The sequence below is a fragment of the Artibeus jamaicensis genome, unplaced genomic scaffold (genome assembly GCF_021234435.1).
Source record: "Artibeus jamaicensis isolate MK-2021 breed Jamaican fruit bat unplaced genomic scaffold, CSHL_Jam_final contig_240, whole genome shotgun sequence".
NCBI classification, from domain to species: domain Eukaryota; kingdom Metazoa; phylum Chordata; class Mammalia; order Chiroptera; family Phyllostomidae; genus Artibeus; species Artibeus jamaicensis.
Genome location: NW_026521506.1, coordinates 23,550,469 through 23,568,441, shown reverse-complemented (window position 1 = coordinate 23,568,441; position 17,973 = coordinate 23,550,469). Strand labels below are relative to the sequence as shown.

The window sequence follows — 17,973 nt, the reverse complement described above, 5'->3', positions numbered from 1 at the left end:
TCCTCCTCCCACTCCCCTGCTGCTAACCCTCCATGTGATCTTCATTTCTATGGTTCTGCTCCTGATCTAGCTGTCCTCTTAGTTTGCTTTTGTTTTAGGGTGGTTGTTAATAACTGTGAGTTTGCTGTCCTTTCACTGTTCATCTTTTTTATCTTCTTTTTCTTAGATAGGTCCCTTTAACATTTCATATAAAAAGGGCTTGGAGATGATGAACTCCTTGAATTTGATCTTATCTGAGAAGCACTTTATCTGTCCTTCCATTCTAAATGAAAGTTTTGCTGGATAGAGCAATCTTGGATGTAGGTCTTTGGATTTCATGACTTGGAATAGCTCTTTCCAGCCCCTTCTTGCCTGGAAGGTCTCTTTTGAGAAACCAGCTGACAGTCTGATGGGAACTCCTTTGTAGGTGACTGTCCCCTTATCTCTTGCTGCTTCTAGGGTTCTCTCCTTCATTTTAATTTTGGCTAATGTAATTATGATGTGCCTTGGTGTGTTCCTTCTTGGATCTACCTTCTTTGGGACTCTCTGAGCTTCCTGGACTTCCTGAAAGTCTATTTCGTTTGACAGATTGGGGAAGTTCTCCTTTATTATTGGTTCAGATTAGTTTTCCACTTGTTGCTCTTCCTCTTCCCCTTCCGATAGCCCTAGAATTTGGATGTTGGAACGTTTAAAGATGTCCTGGAGGTTCCTAAGCCTCTCCTCATTTTTTTGAATTCTTGTTACTTCATTCTTTTCTGTTTGGTCATTTTTTCCTTCCTTCGGGTCCACTCCTTTGATTTGAGTCCCAGTTTCCTTTTCATTGCTATTGGTTCCCCATGCATTTTTCTTCATTTCACTTAGTATAGCCTTCATTTGTTCATCTAATTTGTGACTAAAATAAACCAGTTCTGTGAGCATGCTGACCACCAGTGTTTTGAACTGTGCATCTGAGGAGTTGGCTATCTCTTCGTCACTTAGAAATATTAGCTCTGGGGCTTTGAGCTGTTCTTCTGCTTGAGCCATAATGTTTTGGTCTGTTGGCACCTGTTATATATGAGGGGCAGAGCCTTAGGTGTTCACCAGTGTGGGGCAACACCAGCACTGGGTTGTAATGCTGTATGTGTGGGCAGGGTCAGAGAGGGGCGATGGCATTTGTTCTGTCCTCTCTGGGATTTTGGTCCCCTTTGCTGCTTCCTGCAAGTGAATTGGACCCTTCTGGTGCTGGTTCCCAGGTGTGTGGGCTTGTGCACCCTCCAGGACCCTGTGGGTCTCTCCAACAAACTCTCTGTGAGCCTGGGAGCCTCTCCCTGCACCTTGACCCCCCAAAATTTTTCCAGTTGGTGCTTTTAGGCTTTATTTCCTGACACTGGGGCTCTGGGTTGCATGGTCTGTCTCACTGTCTGTTTTTTTCACCTGGTTTATCTGCATGTGATGTGTGACCACGGTCAGCCACCCACCTTGTGCCCTTACTGGGTCTGCCTGTTGCCACCCCACGCCTGTGATCTGCCAACTGCTGCCTGCGTGCCTGGGTTGGTCCAGCCCCTTTTTCCTGTGCCCCTCACCTCCAGCCACTGACTCCACCCCTCTTGCTGGTGTGGATGAATGCTTCGTTGTTGTTGGACTTCTGTATAGTTCAATTTTCTGTCTGTTTTGGTTGCATTTTTGTTACTAAATCCTTGTTTTTTTTTTTAAACTTGGTTGTGCGAGGAGGCACAGTGTTTCCACCTACACCTCCATCTTGGCCGAAAGTCAACACAGAGTTTCTAATGGTTCTCTTTGCCTGGTAATCAGAGTGATGAGACAGGAGAGAAACACATAGGTTGATGGAAATGTCTTTTGAGATGTTTGAGCCCAGTCCTCTTTAATATGAATTTAATGCTGACAACATCTATACTTTGTTTTTTAATTAAAAATGTAAAAAATAAATGAAATTAATTTTAATAATATATTTTCTATGTGGCCCACTATATTCTAAATATTTCAACAATAAATGGTTTGGGGAGGACTGGACTGGTACATGCAAAAATATAAAACTAGAGCACCAACTGGCATCTGACTCCAGAATAAACTCAAAATGGATAAAAGACTTGAAGTTGTGATATCATAAAAGTTGTAGAGGAAAGTATAAGCAGGAAAATTTCAGAGATTCCATGCAACAACATTTTTGCTGTTATATCTCCTAGGGCAGGGGAAATTAAAGAAAAAATAAACAAATGGAACTATATAAAACTAAAAAGCTTCTGCATGGCTAATGAAGTTTTTTGCACTGTTTAAAAAATTTGCTTGATTTTACTTAAATGGCACATCTCAGTTTGTACAAAATATTCATCAGAAATACCATACTTAGATCTACACTTGTACTTCATAAAACTTATAGATGAAAAATAGATTCACAAACCCAATTGTCCCAGATATACACTTTCTTGTATTTTGCAATTTAAAAAAATCATGTCTTGCATTCATTATTTCCAACAGGAAAAGATGCCCTTTTAAAATATCAACAATTAAGCCCTGGATGGTGTAGCTCAGTGGACTGAGCATGGACCTGCAAACCAAAGGATCGTGGTTCGATTCCCAGGCAGTGCACATGCATGGGTTGCAGGCCAGTTCCCAGCAGGGGATGCATGAGAGGCAACCATACATTAATATTTCTCTCCTTTTCTCTTTCCCTTCCCCTCTAAAGATAAATAAATAAAATCTTTTAAAAATATGGACAGTTACTCTTATTTGTCATATCAAGTGCTCCTTAGAGATACTAAATGACTCAGAATCTAGATGTTTGCTTAAAAGTTACTGGAAAACATTTCTGACACTTGCCAAATCACTTTTTTCTCTCTTCCATATTCTTTCTAGTTTCTCCTTTTTCTGGTGCAACAAAATTTCTCAAATAAGTATTTTCATTAATATCTGAGTCTTGCTTGTCTAATCCAATCATGACATTTCAGAGGACACAACCGCATTCTGGAATAAGTATCCATTAACCATTTTTCTCCTTGTGGTCGATTGTTCTTTTTCCTGCTGATCATGTCTCCATTCCTCCATGACCTGTCCCTTGTTCTCATTTGTTCTTTCTTAAACAAATATGTTCCTATTTCACAGTTTTATTGCACAGCAGATATGTCTGCCTACATTCCCATATACCTATCAATAAAAAAGTCCAAAACTTCAAGTTTCTGCCTGGACTTATCAAATCATTTAACCAGAAGAAGCAGCGTGCTACACTACACTCGGGATGGTTCCCATACATGTTAAGAAAAGCAAAATCATCTCCATTATATCATATGCATGAAATATTTAGAGATAAATTTAACAAGATATTACAGATATAACTGTAGAAAATTACAAACACTTGCAGAGGGGCACAAAAGATGTATTGAATAAATGAAAAGACATGGAGCAAGGGGCAGGGGAGGCTGGGATGGGAAAAATAGACAAAAAACTGTACTTGAAAAATAACTAAATAAAATTTAAAAAAAAAAGAAAGAAAGAAAAGAAACCAAAAAAAAAAGAGAAAAGACATGATGACTTTGAATCTGAATATTTGTTATAATGATGTCCATTCTCCCTCACATGAATTTACAAAATTTAAATTCAACAGATGCTTCTGCATGGATTTTTTTGTTTTATTTTTGTTAACTTAGTAGAGCATATGGAAAAATGAACAACCAATAAAGGCTAGGGGAATTGTTAAGAGACATCATTTTGTTTTTTAGCTTAATTAGTTGTTGACTGCATTTATGACTGCTGTTAGTTGGGCCTTGCATGCCCCAATGCATTTATTCCTAATAGTTTATGAAGCTGGGCATTCTCTGGAACCCCAGTCTCGTGATTATGATCCAAAGCTGAGGACAAAGTATCTTCAAACAACTTTTAATTTATAGAAAGATGGGCAGGTTTGCACCGGGGCCTGGAACTTATGAGTTTAATTGTGTCTCTAGTCCCAAATTTACATGTTGAGGTCCTAACCTCCTATACCTCAGAAGATTATATTTGGAAATCAGGCCTTTGCAATGTAATCAGTTAAGATGATGATGTTGGGTAATCCCTAATCCAATATGACTGGTGCCCTTATAAAAAAAGAAAGTTTTTATATAGATGTTCACAGAGGAGGATCACCGTGTGAACATGAAGGCAGAGATAGGGTAATCCATCTACAAGCCAAGGAATGACCAAGATCACCAGCAAACTACAAGAAACAAGGAGAGAGGCATAAAGCAAATTTTCCTTTGGAGACTTCACAAGTAATCAACCCTGCCAACATCTTGATCTATGGCTTCTAGACTCCATATCTGCAAGACAATAACGTTTGTTGTTTAAAACACCAAGTTTGTGGTACTTTATTACAGCAGCCCAGGAAAATAATACGCATTCTTCTAGAGCTTATTAAGGAGCAGCTGATCTTGTTCTACATTTCCAGTGTATATATGTGTAAGACAAGAGGAAAAAACGTAGTGTTCTGTAAAGCACATGTCAGTGGCCTTATGGAGTTACACCCTGTTGGAGGAGGAAAGGGGAACTTTCTTACTCAGAAAATAAATGAATTGGCTCTAAGAATTTTATTAATAGAAATTGGAGATGTCAGTAATTAAAAAGACAATCATCTAATTTCTTTGTTAAGTTTCTTCTTATACCAGTGATTAGTTTTTTTCTTTTTTTAAACATTTTGTTATTTTTGTTCAAGTAGTTTTCTGCCTTCTCCCCCCTCCCTCCCCACCACCTCAGCTCTGCCCATGTCTCTCCCCTATTCCAACCCTTGCTTGTTAATTGTCCCTGTGTCTTTTATAATTGTTCCTGCAAGCCCTTTACCCTTTTCCTCTATAATCCCCTCCCCTCTCCCCTCTGGTCACTCTCAGCCTGTTCTCAATTTCAATGTCTTTGGTTATGGTTTGCTTGCTTGTTCATTTTGTTGTTTGGTTCCACTTACAGGTGAGATCATATGGCATTTGTCTTTTACCTCCTGGCTTATGTCACTTAGCATAATGCTCATGGTGTTGCAAAGGGTAGGAGCTCCTTCTTTCTGTCTGCTGCATAGAATTCCACTGTGTAAATGTACCAGAGTTTTTTGATCCACTCATTTGCTGATGGGCACTTAGGTTACTTCCAGCACTTGGCTATTGTAAACTGTTCTACTATGAACATGGGGGTGCATAGGTTCTTTTGAATTTATGTTTCGGGTTTTTAGGATATAATCCTAGCAGTGGAATTGCTGGGTCAAAAGGCAGTTCCATTTTTAGTTTTTTTGAGGAAATTCCATACTGTTTTCCATAGTGGTTGCACCAGTCTGCATTCCCACCAACAGTGTACTAGGGTTCCAGTGATTTATTTTTAAAGTGAATGTTCTGAACCATCATGCTCATGATCATCATCTGAAAACTTCTCAGTCATGTTGGTTATTAGGCACCACTCCAAACTTACTGAATCAAATTTCTTGAAGTGAATTCTCAGCCTCTGTGTTTTAATAAATGTTTCATGTTGTTTTGATGAATACCAAAGCTTATGCAGTGGGCTTCTTGTTGTCCCCCTGTGCCTGGTTCAATAGGAGAAAAGTGAAGTGGAGAGAACTGTCTGCAATGAGAGGGTCCAGCAATAGCAAAGCTTGTACCCTCTATGTCAGGCACAAGAAGAATGCATTATTTCATCATGGATCAAGTATGCACCATAGAATGTTTTGTGCCATCCTGCTGTGACTGTATCCAGAAGGGCTGAATTCAGAATGAGGGAAACTCTAGCAGCAACATGATACAGGGTATACCCCTGAGTGTGAAGAATGAGGGAGTGGGGTAAAGATCTAGATGATGTAATTTTACCACACATGTTCACTTCTGTCTGAACTTAGAGTTCTTGATATAGCACTCCTTAAAATATATTCTCTCCTAGAAAGTGGGTTAACTTACCCTTAGGGTTTCCTATGCTGCTGAGCTGAAAGGATAATGTGCTGTGGTCCTCACTTCAGACACTGGTGGGAAAAGGGCTGGGAGTCTGATAGATCTTGACAGATGGAAGGTTTTTGCCATTATTTCTGTATAAGAAAGACAACATTTTTATTATAGAAACAATGTGAATTTGAAAGATTATGCATGTGTTTGTTTCATATATTCTAAATTGGTTTTGCAACTTGTCTTGCCTTGGCTAACATAGCTATTTTGTTGTGGAGATAAGTGAAACATGTTATACATATTCAGAAAATTACACGGATATGTGACACTGGTCAGTTTATACCCAAGGCAGAAAGAAGTTCTTGAATGGTTACATGTTCAAAAAGCAATAATATAGCCTGGAAACAAAATCCTAGGGCAGGGATATCAAATTCATTTTCACCAGGGGCCACATCAGTCTCGTGGTTGACTCCCAAGGGCCAATTGTAACTTTAGGACTATATAAATGTAACTGCTCCTTAACTAGGGGCAAGGGGTTCAGCGGGTAGAAACACGGTGCTGGGCTGGATAAAACAAGGTGGTGGGCCAGGTTCGATCCACGGGCCTCATATTTGCCACCTGTGCCCTAGGCAAAGAAAATATTTCTTAAGAGGTGGACCTTTGGATTAGCCACCATTCATATAGATGATTCATAATAGGCCATAGGCTAAATAGGCAGATAAATTACTTTCATGGGCTCAAAGATATAAGGGACTAAAGAAATCACTTAAATCATGCCAATATCTAGTGCAAATGATTCCTCTGCCATTTCTCTGTGAATAATCAACCAGCTATTAGTTGAATGCTTCTAGTGACAAGGAGCTCACTGCTTCCTGAGACAAACTACCCTTTCTGAAGGGAAATTGGTCTTGAGCCAAGTGTCTGAGGCCATACCAATTGACATTACCAAAATTTAGGGCATCAGTCATAATGAGTATTATATTGAAATATGTATTTGTTAAAGTGTTAAGTAGAAAGGATAAATTACCTAGGGGACTGAACTTATCCATGTTCCTAGCAGATTAGATAAAATACAAATATAAAAGATGTTCATAATAATAAAGTGCTACACAGATTTAATGGGCATTATCATAGTCTTGACAGTGCCTGTCCTTGGCATGAAACTTTTACCAGGACCAACAGTAGAGAAGGGTGATGTTGCTGTTTCAGTGACTAGGGAATGAGCACCACTTTTTTCTGTAGGTACACAAGTTTTATTTCTAATTTATTTCTCTCTTTACCCAGTTAAGTTCAAAGGAATTCAGGGAATTGTGCAAATACTGGTACAAAAGGGGCATTGGTTCCATGGGGTGGAAATTATGTAGGCAGTTGGTTTGGGCTGGGTGAGTATTAGGTGAGTGAAGTAAGTGCTGTATCTGGTGTCCAGTAGTGCAACACTGCTTGAAAGGAGAATTTTAGGAGAGAGAATTGGAAGGTAAACAGTGATATTGTGGAGAGCCAAGATGGTCACAGATTAGATGGATACTACACTCACCTCTTCTCATGACAAAGTGGAATTACAACTAAAATATAGAACTATCAACATGAGTAAACAACTGTAGACTACCTGAACAGAAGTATTGATAACTAAGAATGTACAGAAGAAGCCACATCTGGAATGATAGCAAGGTAGGAAGGGGAAAAAAGTGGCCCTGCTCATACAGGCGGTGACTAAGATTCTGGAAGGAATAACATCTGGCTGTGAAAGTTAACAGAGAGAGCGTCTAAGATAAGGAAAAGCTAAAGGGGAGTTCATTACCACCAAACTAAGAGATATCTGCTCACACCTGTCAAAATGGTATCATCAATAGAACAACAAACAAGTAATGATGCCTTGGAGAAAAGGGAGTTCTCATGCACTGTTGGTGGGAATTCGGATTTCTAAAGCCACTGTGGAAAACAGTATGGAGATACCTGAGAAAATTATAAATGGAACATCCTTATTACCCAGTTATTACACTTCTGGGAATATACTTGAACAAGTCTGAATCAGGAATTTGAGAGAATACATGCACCCCTATGTTCATTGCAGCATCACTTTCAATAGCAAAGATCTGGAAACAGCCCAAGTGCCCACCAGTAGATGAGTGGATAGAAAAATAGTGGCACACCTACATAATGAAATACTACTCAGTGGTTGAAAAAATAAGAAATCTTACCTTTCACAACAACATGAATGGACCTGGTAAGTATTATGGTAGGTGAAATAAGTCAGTTAGTAAAACACAAATAGCATATAATTTCACTTATATGTAGACTCTCATGAAGAAAATAAACTACCAAACAAAGAACAGAGAGAGTCATATATAATGAGAACAGACTGATAGGTAGCAGAGAGTGGAAAGGTTTGGGGGCTGGTTGAAAAAGGTGAAGGAACTAAGCAAAGGAAAAAACTCATAGGCACAGAAAATAGTATGTTGATGACCACAGGGAAAGTGGGTTGGGCAGGTAGAAGAGGGTAAAGGAGGATAAATGGTGATGGAAAGAGACTTGACTTTAGGTAGTCAACATGTAATGCAATATACAGATGATGTGTTATAGAATTGTACACCTGAAACCTATATAATGTTATTAACCAATGTCACCCCAATACATTCCATAAATGTCTTTTTACAAAGTGATGCTAATGAATTGGGCCAATACGTACCATGAATATTTGTCCCTAAAAAACAAACATGTTAATATCTGTCCAGTGTGGGAGGTCCTTTGACCTGTATTATTTTCCTCATAAGGATAACATTAAGCCATGATTACTGGTAATTTGTATGGGTGATTTAAGAGAAACAGGTATGCTAGCTAGAGGAAGAGGGTATACTGAAGATAGTCACAAGGATAATCTTTTCAATGCTAGTATAGGAATTACCTTTACCTGTTTCCACAGCTATGTTTATCCACCTTCATACCTTCTCATAGGGGCTTAACTGACTGCTACTTTCTGACTCAAATCGGTAGCTGAGTTTTCTTAAGATCTTCAGAGCCCATAAGGGTCTTCTTTTGTTGATATAAAAAATGCTTTCCAATAAAATGTACAAATTAAAAGAGGAAACCGGTGCTCGCTTCAGCAGCACATATACTAAAATTGGAATGATACAGAGAAGATTAGCATGGCCCCTGCGCAAGGATGACACGCAAATTTGTGAACCGTTCCATATTTTTTCTCAGAAAAATAAAAATCGACCTGCCTTCTGACCCAGCAATTCCACTGCTAGGATTATATCCTAAGAATACTAAAACATCAATTTCAAAGAACCTATGCACCACAATGTTCATAGCAGCACAATTTACAATAGCAAAGAGCTGGAAGCAACCTAGATGCCCGTCAGTAAATGAATGGATCAAAAAATTGTGGTACATATACACAATGGAATTCTATGCAGCACAGAGAAAGAAGGAGCTCCTACCCTTTGCAACAACATGGATGGAACTGGAAAGCATTATGCTGAGTGAAATAGGCCAGGTGTTGAAAGACAAATATCATATGATCTCACCTTTAACAGGAAGCTAAACAACAAAACAAACAAGCAAGCAGAATAAAAACAAAGACACTGAAATAAAGAATAAGGGGACAGTGACCAGAGGGGAGAGGGAAGGGAAGTTAAGGGGAAAAAGGGGGAGGGATTTGGAGGAACAAATAGGAAGGACCCCGGGACGAGAACTAAGGGGGCTGGAAATGAGAGGGAGGTGGGGAGCACGGGGCAGGGGGCGGGCTGGGATGGGAGAAATAAACAAAAAACTACTTGGAAAATAAATAAATACAAAATTATATAATAGAAGCCAAATTTTTAAGGACATTAGTTATTAAGTAATGAGCAAAATAAAAAAATAAAAGATTAAAAAAAAAGAAAGAAAAAAATAAAAGAGGACACCGGTAGGACCAAACCTTAAAGGTTTAGGAAATGTGCCCAATAGTAAAAGCGATCATAATTGATGCATCCCACTGACCAATGGAAGTCACATTACCCACCGTGGGAGATGCTATGAAAGGGCTGGAGGAAAGGGTGCAAGCACGGTGTGGTAGTTCTTTCCCCAAGTTAGTTCCCTTGGATAGGAAGAAGTGTGAACATTCCTTCCCCTGAATTTGTCCTTTGGGTTATTGGAAAGCCAATAATTTCCATGATGCATACACCTACTAGATTTTGTTTAATTTATCTGACATAATTCACTAAACAAAAGGTTTTGCTTTATTTTGAATAAAAACTAAATATTATATTTTCCACTAAGTATTTTTATAAGCCAAATATCAGGGATTTAAAATGTGAACATTTAGAAAAGAGCGTGGCTTCCTGAGACATGACTCTTCACTTAGTCATATAATTTAAGGATAATTTATTGGTAGGAAGAGGGCAGGAAGTCACCATGTTGCTTGCCATTTGGCCTTGAAGGTTTCATTTGGGCAAGAGATTATTGAAAGTTGTCGAAGTCAATAGTAAGGACAATGTGAAAAAATACCTTGTGGGAAAGTTCAGAATACACAAAGTGACCAAATGACAAATAGAAAGATTAGAGGTGAAGAAGCAGAATTATTGAAGGAAAATTATGTCTTATTTCTAGAAGTTCTCCTTCATTTTCCCTCCCCACCCATTATAGCCGAGGATAAGAAGATTATGGCTAGATTGACTGACTAATGCAGCTCATAGCTTTAGCATGAGGTACATTTTACAAGTGCAAGAGTGGACTTTTCATTATATGCAGGGATTCAGTCTCATTCTGCTGACTGGACATAATTTTCATAAGAGAGTTTCTGATGCTCACTTGGAAATCTGATTCATCTTCACATTAGGTACCATAACAAATGAAATTCTTTTGGGAGTTCCTCAGTGTTTGTGAGAGGCATTGAATATTGCACATTTGAAAATATTTGAAGCTTTGCTGATAGGCAGGAGATGAATTCACACTGGGGAAAGTGGCTTTTTATTTGAAGAGCTCTATGTTGATGAGCGATGTCAATGACAATTTGTAGTTTGACATAAAATTTAAACTGACTGGATGTTCAGAGATAAGAATTTAATCAACAGTTCTATTTCTTTAGGTGAAATGATTTTGGTATACTGTTTTCTATTGGTCTTTGTTTAATTTAAGAAACAGAGTGTGGGTTTGATCAGTCTATTCTCCCACTATTAAGTGCTAAAATTGCCCTAGCCAGCCCTGGATTTTAAGGAGATGCCATTTAAATACTGTACATACAATAACCACACAACTCCGTGATTTGGGTATTATTTGTTTGTTTATTTAGCCATGTCTTTCTTGCAGTAAAAGCAGCACTGAGTGATTACTGACAATTGTTTTGCCTCCATGAATCTTATTGGTATAATGATGAGAAGATATTACAATATTATAGATAGTTAAGAGTCATCTATTTAAGCCTGACTTCAGTAATACTTAGTGCTAGAAATAGATTATTGGTATGAGTATTTGTTAGCAATAAAAACAAGAGGAAAAGGTATATAATTGGAGGGTGGTAAGTTATCTTGCAGCTCTGTCTTTGTGCCATTGCTAGCTTGTTGAAGACATGAGTCATGGCTTCATCAACTGATAGCTTAGCATATGACTAATTTTAATCACCAAACACAGTCCCATTGGACACATGAATGAATGAACAGGATTCAATGCATGTTTCTTCCTCTGTATCTTGAGGTTTTTTAAGGAAGTATTACTCCACTCTGAGTTTAAGAAATCCCTGGCCCACTCACTATCACATGCTTCTAAGAGAAATCAATAGGCATTTTTCAGGAACCGATTAAAGACTGCAGAAAAAAAAAACACCCAGGACTAATACAGTAGCCTCACTTATGGTGTCATACTAGGATGCTGCAGAAATGATACAATGTCTTCACTGTTGCTTAGGCAACAGTGTCTACAATACATCAAATAAAGTTCAGTTGATTCTGTCAGACTGCAGGTTTATTTACAAATTATAGAAGTCAGATGTATACTTTTGCTTTAAAGATTTTATTTATTTATTTTTAGAGAGGGAAAGGGAGGGAGAAAGAGAGGGAGAGAAACATCAATGTGTGGTTGCCTCTTTCACACTCCCCACTGGAGACCTGGCCCACAACTCAGGCACATGCCTTGACTGGGAATCAAACAAGCAATCCTTTGGTTTGCAGGTTGGTGCTCAATCCACTGAGCCACACCAGCCAGGGAAGATGTACACTTTTATATACTAGCTCAGTGGACTATGCCATATAAGTAGCCATATGTCAAAATTCTTTTCTAGATCTGTGTAAATTGACCTCAGAAACTGATAACATCTATCTACTTGTGCAACCACATATGGCCTCTGATTCCTGAGTTGTTACACTTTTGCACATCATGAATTCCAAATGTTCTGATTTTTCTGATTCCAAGCCCTCAAAAACTCTGAGGCCTAGTTCTTTGGCTTTTCAAATAAGCTGTTTTGTTTTGTTCAGCAAGGTAGTCTGTTTTCTACAGCAGCAACATGTTTTATTCATGGATTTGAAATCTTCAGGTGTCACCATAATCTTAGTCACAACCAAATTGCCAAATTTTCATACAGTTTTCAGAGGTCAGGAACAGACTCCTGACAGCCAATTTAGGTGCTCCCATTGCTTTGAGCCTTGGCATTCTAGAACCGTTAATTGTAGTGTTTTTCAGCTCTTATCCTCATTACCCAAAGGCCTTTCCTTTATATCTTGACTTCCTCCCTTAATTCAGGCCTGGCATTGTAGTCTTGAAATCCTTTGCTGCTGTTAATAACAATTTGCTCAAAATCATGTAATTGTCATCCACTGCAGATACCATCTCCATAGGTAGCCACAGTCATTCTGCCAGGCCCCTTATATGACAGTGGCTTTTCCCCTCGGAGTTCCCGATGTCCCTCATTTCCTCACTGGGGATTGTTCGAATTCCCCGTGGCTATGGCTATGGCTGAGGTGAGAGTGTTGTTTTTCTTGCTAAGATTGAATCTGGCATGAATTTGAAAGTGAGGTTTCCTTGACCTGCTACCTACCACTGACCAAGTACTTAAAGTTTGGCACTCATCAGCACACAGAGAAGAAAAAGGTTTGCAGTTCACCACTGGAAAAGTACCCAGAACATCTAGTTTTGTTCCTTTCAATTAGAAAGTCCTCAGCTGCCAAAAGCTGTAAACTGTTTTTTTCCTTGAAACTTGATATAGTACAGTTCTTATTCCCTGCAAATGGAATCAGAAGTGAAAAATAAGAGAATTGTCAAGATCAGCAGTGCGATTTAACGCCATGTCTTCTGCAGGCTTCCCTTCATCAGTCTCCAGAGGTGAGCGCAGCCTGGTTTCCAAATGGTTATTGTACTGTCCTTATTATGTTTTTGTTTTAAATAATCTTTCCCTGGTATTTCAAATATATCCTCTAGTACCATCAGAATAACAAGAGTTTTTTATTACTTTTTTTAAAAAGATTTTATTTATTTATCTTTAGAGGGAAAGGGAAGAAGAGAGGGAGAGAAACATCAATGTATGGTTGCTTTTCGTGCGTCCCCTGCTCGGAATTGGCCTGCAGGGAACTGGCCTGCAACCCAGGAATGTGCCCTGACTGGGAATCGAACCGCGATTGTCTGGTTTGCAGGCCCGTGCTCAATCCACTGAGCTACACCAGCCAGGTGATTTTTATTACTTATAATTGACAAAATATTGCCTTTTTAAAATGATTTTTATTTATTTATTTATTTTTATACAGAGGGGAAGGGAAGGGGAAAGAGGGGGGAAACATAGATGCGTGGTTGCCTCTCACACACCCCCTACTGGGGACTTGGCCCACAGCCCAAGCATGTGCTCTGGCTGGGAATGGAACCAGAGACCCTTCAGTTCATAGGCTGGCACTCAATCTACTGAGCCACAGTAGCTGGGAAAATGTTGCCTTTTGGTAGTAATAGAATTCATTCCAGGACTTCCAGCCAAGATGGAGTAATAGGTGGAAATACTGTACCTCCTTGCACAACCATGTTTAAGGACAACAAAGATTTAGAAACAAAAACACAACCAAAACAGACAGAAAATTGAACTGTCCTGAAGTCTGACAACAACGAACCATTCATTCAGACCAGTAAGAGGGGTGAAGTCATCAGCCGGTAGAGAGGGGTCCCAGCAGGAAAAGTCAGGAAAAGGTGGTGGTTGGTGACCCAGGTGGACAGAGGGATGAAAACCCAGTAAGGCTTGCAAGGCAGCTGGCTGACTGCAAACATACAATCATGTGCAGATAAACCAGGCATTTAAACCAGGCAGGTTTAGAAACCAGTGAGTGAGAAAGACCACACAACCCAGGGCCCCAGCAACAGGAAATAAAGCCTAAAAGCACTGATTGGAAAAACTTTCTAGGGATGAGGTGCTGAGAGATGCTCCCAGCCTCACAGGAGAGTCTGTTGGGGAGACCCCACAGGGTCCTAGAATGCACACAAGCCCACACACCTGGGAACCAGCACCAGAAGGGCCCAATTTGCTTGTGGGGAGTGGCAGAAGGGACTGAAATCTGAGAGAGAGTAGAGCAAGTGCCATTATTCCCTCTCTGACCCCCCCCCCCACATATACTACCACAACCCAGCACTGGTGTTGCTCCACCCTGGTGAACACCTAAGCCTCCGCCCCTCATAAATAACAGGTGCCAACAGACCAAAATATTATGGCTCAAGCAGAAGAACAGCTCAAAATCCCAGAACCAATAATTTTAAGCAATCAAGAGATAGCCAACCTATCAGATGCACAGTTCAAAACACTGGTGCTCAGGATGCTCACAGAACTGGCTGATTTTAGTCACAAATTAGAGGAACATATGAAGGCTATACTAAGTGAAATGAAGCAAAATGCACAGGGAACCAATAATGATGGAAAGAAAACTGGGACTCAGATCAATGGAGTGGACCAGAAGGAAAAAAGAAACAACCAAACAGAAAAGAATGAAGAAGCAAGAATTCAAAAAAATTAAGGAGAGGCTTAGAAACCTCCAGGACATCTTTAAACATTCCAACTTTGAATTATAGAGGTACCAGAGGGGAAGAGGAAGAGCAACAAGTGGAAAACTTATTTGAACAAATAATAAAGGAGAGTTTCCCCAATCTGGCAAAGGAAATAGACTTCCAGGAAGTTCAGGAAGCTCAGAGAGTCCCAAGGAGGAACACACCAAGGCATGTAATAGTTACATTAACCAAGATTAAAATGAAGGAGAGAATTCTAGATGCAGCAAGAGATAAGGGGTCAGTCATCTACAAAGGAGTTCCCATCAGACTGTCAGCTGATTTCTCAAAAGAGACCTAGAGACAAGAAGGGGCTGGAAAGAAGTATTCCAAGTCATGAAATCCAAAGACCTACATCCAAGATTGCTCTATCCAGCAAAGCTTTCATTTAGAATGGAAAGGCAGATAAACCACTTCTCAGATAAGGTCAAGTTTAAGGAGTTCATCATCACCAGGCCCTTATTATATGAAATGTTAAAGGGACTTATCTAAGAAAAAGAAGATAAAAATATGAACAGTGAAATGACAGCAAACTCACAGTTATTAACAACCACACCTAAAACAAAAGCAAAAACAAAGAAAACAACTAGAACAGGAACAGAACCACAGAAAAGGAGATCACATGAAGGGTTAGGAACAGGGGAATGGGAGGAGGAGAAGGGGGGAGAAGATATAGAGAATAAGCATCATAGATGGTAGGTAGAAAACAGATGGGGGGCAAATATAGTTTGGGGAATGTAGAAAAGCTAAAGACCTTGACAAGAGTTGGAAGCAACCAAGGTGCCTGTCAGTAAATGAATGGATCAAAAAATTGTGGTACATATGCACAATGGAATTCTATGCAGCACAGAGAAAGAAGGAGCTACTATACTTTGCAACAACATGGATGGGAATGGAAAGCATTATGCTGAGTGAAATAGGCCAGGGGTTGAAAGACAAATACCATATGACCTCACCTTTAACAGGAAGCTAAACAACAAAACAAACAAGCAAGCAGAATGAAAACAAAAACACTGAAATAGAGAACAAGGGGATAGTGACCAGAGGGGAGAGGGAAGGGAATTTAAGGGGAAAAAAGGGGAGAAATTTGGAGGAACAAATTTGATGGACACAGGGATGAGAACTAAGGGGGCTGGAAATGGGAGGGAGGTGGGGATCACAGGGCAGGGGGGAGGGCTGGGATGGGAGAAATAGACAAAAAAACTGTACTTGAAAAATAACTAAATAAAATTATTTAGGGGGAATGCTGGGAAGATGGCGATGGAGTAAGATGGAGCTGATGCTAGCTCCTGTACTCATGGGTGAAAATCCTTGCAGATCTATAGAGAAACAGCACAATAAACCATCAGTTACCCAGCATTTATGAAATTAAAAGAACAGAGATTGTGACAAACGCTGAAACACCAGACTGCGGCAGAGTCAGCTACTGGAGCTGGGTCTCACGCGGCCCCTGTGCTGCCACCAGAGCAACAGGCCTGGGAGCCAGGGAGTCAGGTACGGGAGCCGGACACTCCAAGCCCCTGTGACGGTCCTGGGAGACAGAGGAGTCAGGAACCGGAGTGGGGACATTCTCGGCCCTTGTGCCGATGCCATAGCTACTGGCCTGGGCAACGGAAGGGTCAGTTGCAGGAGCTGGGACACCAAAGGCCCATGTGACGCCTACATAGAGACAGGCCTGGGCCCTGAGGAGCCAGTTACGGGAGCCGGGACATTCTCAGCTGCAGTGCTGCTGCCAGAGCGATGGGACCGGACGCCGGGGAGTCGGGTATGGAAGCCGGGACACTCCAAACCCCTGTGATGCAGCAGAGGAGCCAGCTACGGGAGCTGGGAAGTTCTCAGCTCCTGTGCCGCTGACATAGCAACGGGACTGGACACTGGGGAATCAGGTAAGGGAGTTGGGACATTCTAAGCCTCTGTGCCACTGCCATAGAGACAGGAGTAGATGCCAGGGAGTCAGGTATGGAAACCGGGACACTCCAAACCGCTGTGACAGCCCTGGGTGGCACCAGAGGAGTCAGCTACGGGAGCCGGGATATTCCCAGCCTCTGTGCCACTGCCGTAGTAACGGGCCTGGGTGCTTGAGAAGGCGGCTACTAGAGCCGGGACATTCAGCAGTGGTAGGCGACCAACACAGGGAGCAGCTTGAGGACCAGCATGAGTGTAGGTGCAGACGAAGAACATCAAGAAACTTCAAGGAGTCTGCACCACTGAACTTCACAAGGATCATACCACAGAAGTTCACACCAAAAACCAGGGTTTCAGAACAGATCAATTTTAGAAGCAGAGACTAACAAGAAGAGTCTTAAACAATGGGAAGACAAAGAAACAATCCCCAAATGAAGGAGAAAGCAGAAACTTCAGAAAGAATGTTAGATGAAATAGAGGCTGATCAACTATCAGACAGTGAATTCAAAGCACTGGTTATTACGAAGTTCAAAGGACTCACCGTGAACTACCAGAAACTAGGGGGGAACTACAATGATCTCTCTGCAAACTATATCGACATGAAAAAGGAAATGGAAACTATCAGCAAGAGACAAGAGGAAATGAAGAATACAATTTCCGAATTGAAAAACACAGTAGAAAGTTTCCAAAGTAGGATAGATGAAGAGGAGGATAGGATTAGTGAGTTGGAGGACAAGGTAGAAAGCATTTCACAGAAAGAGCAAGAAAATGAAAAGAGGCTCAGAAAGAATGAAGAGGGATTAAGAGAAATGCAAGACAATATGAGAACGTAATAATATCCAAATAATAGGATACGAGAAGGAGAAGAAGCAGAACAAGGGATAGAAAACGTATTTTAATGAGGAATGAGAGAATATTCCCCTGATTTGATAAGAGAAAAAGTCACACAAATCCAGGAATCACAGAGAGTCCCAACCAAGAGGAACCCAAGGAGGCCCACTTCAAGACACATCATCATCAAGATGGCAAAATTCCAAGACAAAGAGAGAATCTTAAAGGCAGCAAGGGAGAAAACAAAAGTAACATACAAGGGAGCCCCAATAAGGTTAGCTACTGACTTCTCAATGGAAATACTCCAAGCAAGAAGAGAATGGCAAGAAATATTCCAAGTAATGAGAACCAGAGGCCTACAACCAAGGCTACTTTACCCAGCAAGGCTCTCAATCAAAGA

At 40.4% G+C, this 17,973-nt stretch overlaps 1 non-coding gene across 1 annotated transcript; it reads left to right on the top strand.

Annotated features, from left to right (window-relative positions):
- Positions 1 to 8,943: 8,943 nt before the first annotated feature.
- On the top strand, positions 8,944 to 9,050 carry LOC119051562 (U6 spliceosomal RNA). Its single transcript, XR_005082951.2, has one exon. It is a non-coding gene; the product is annotated as a U6 spliceosomal RNA (small nuclear RNA).
- The last annotated feature ends 8,923 nt before the right edge of the window (positions 9,051 to 17,973 follow it).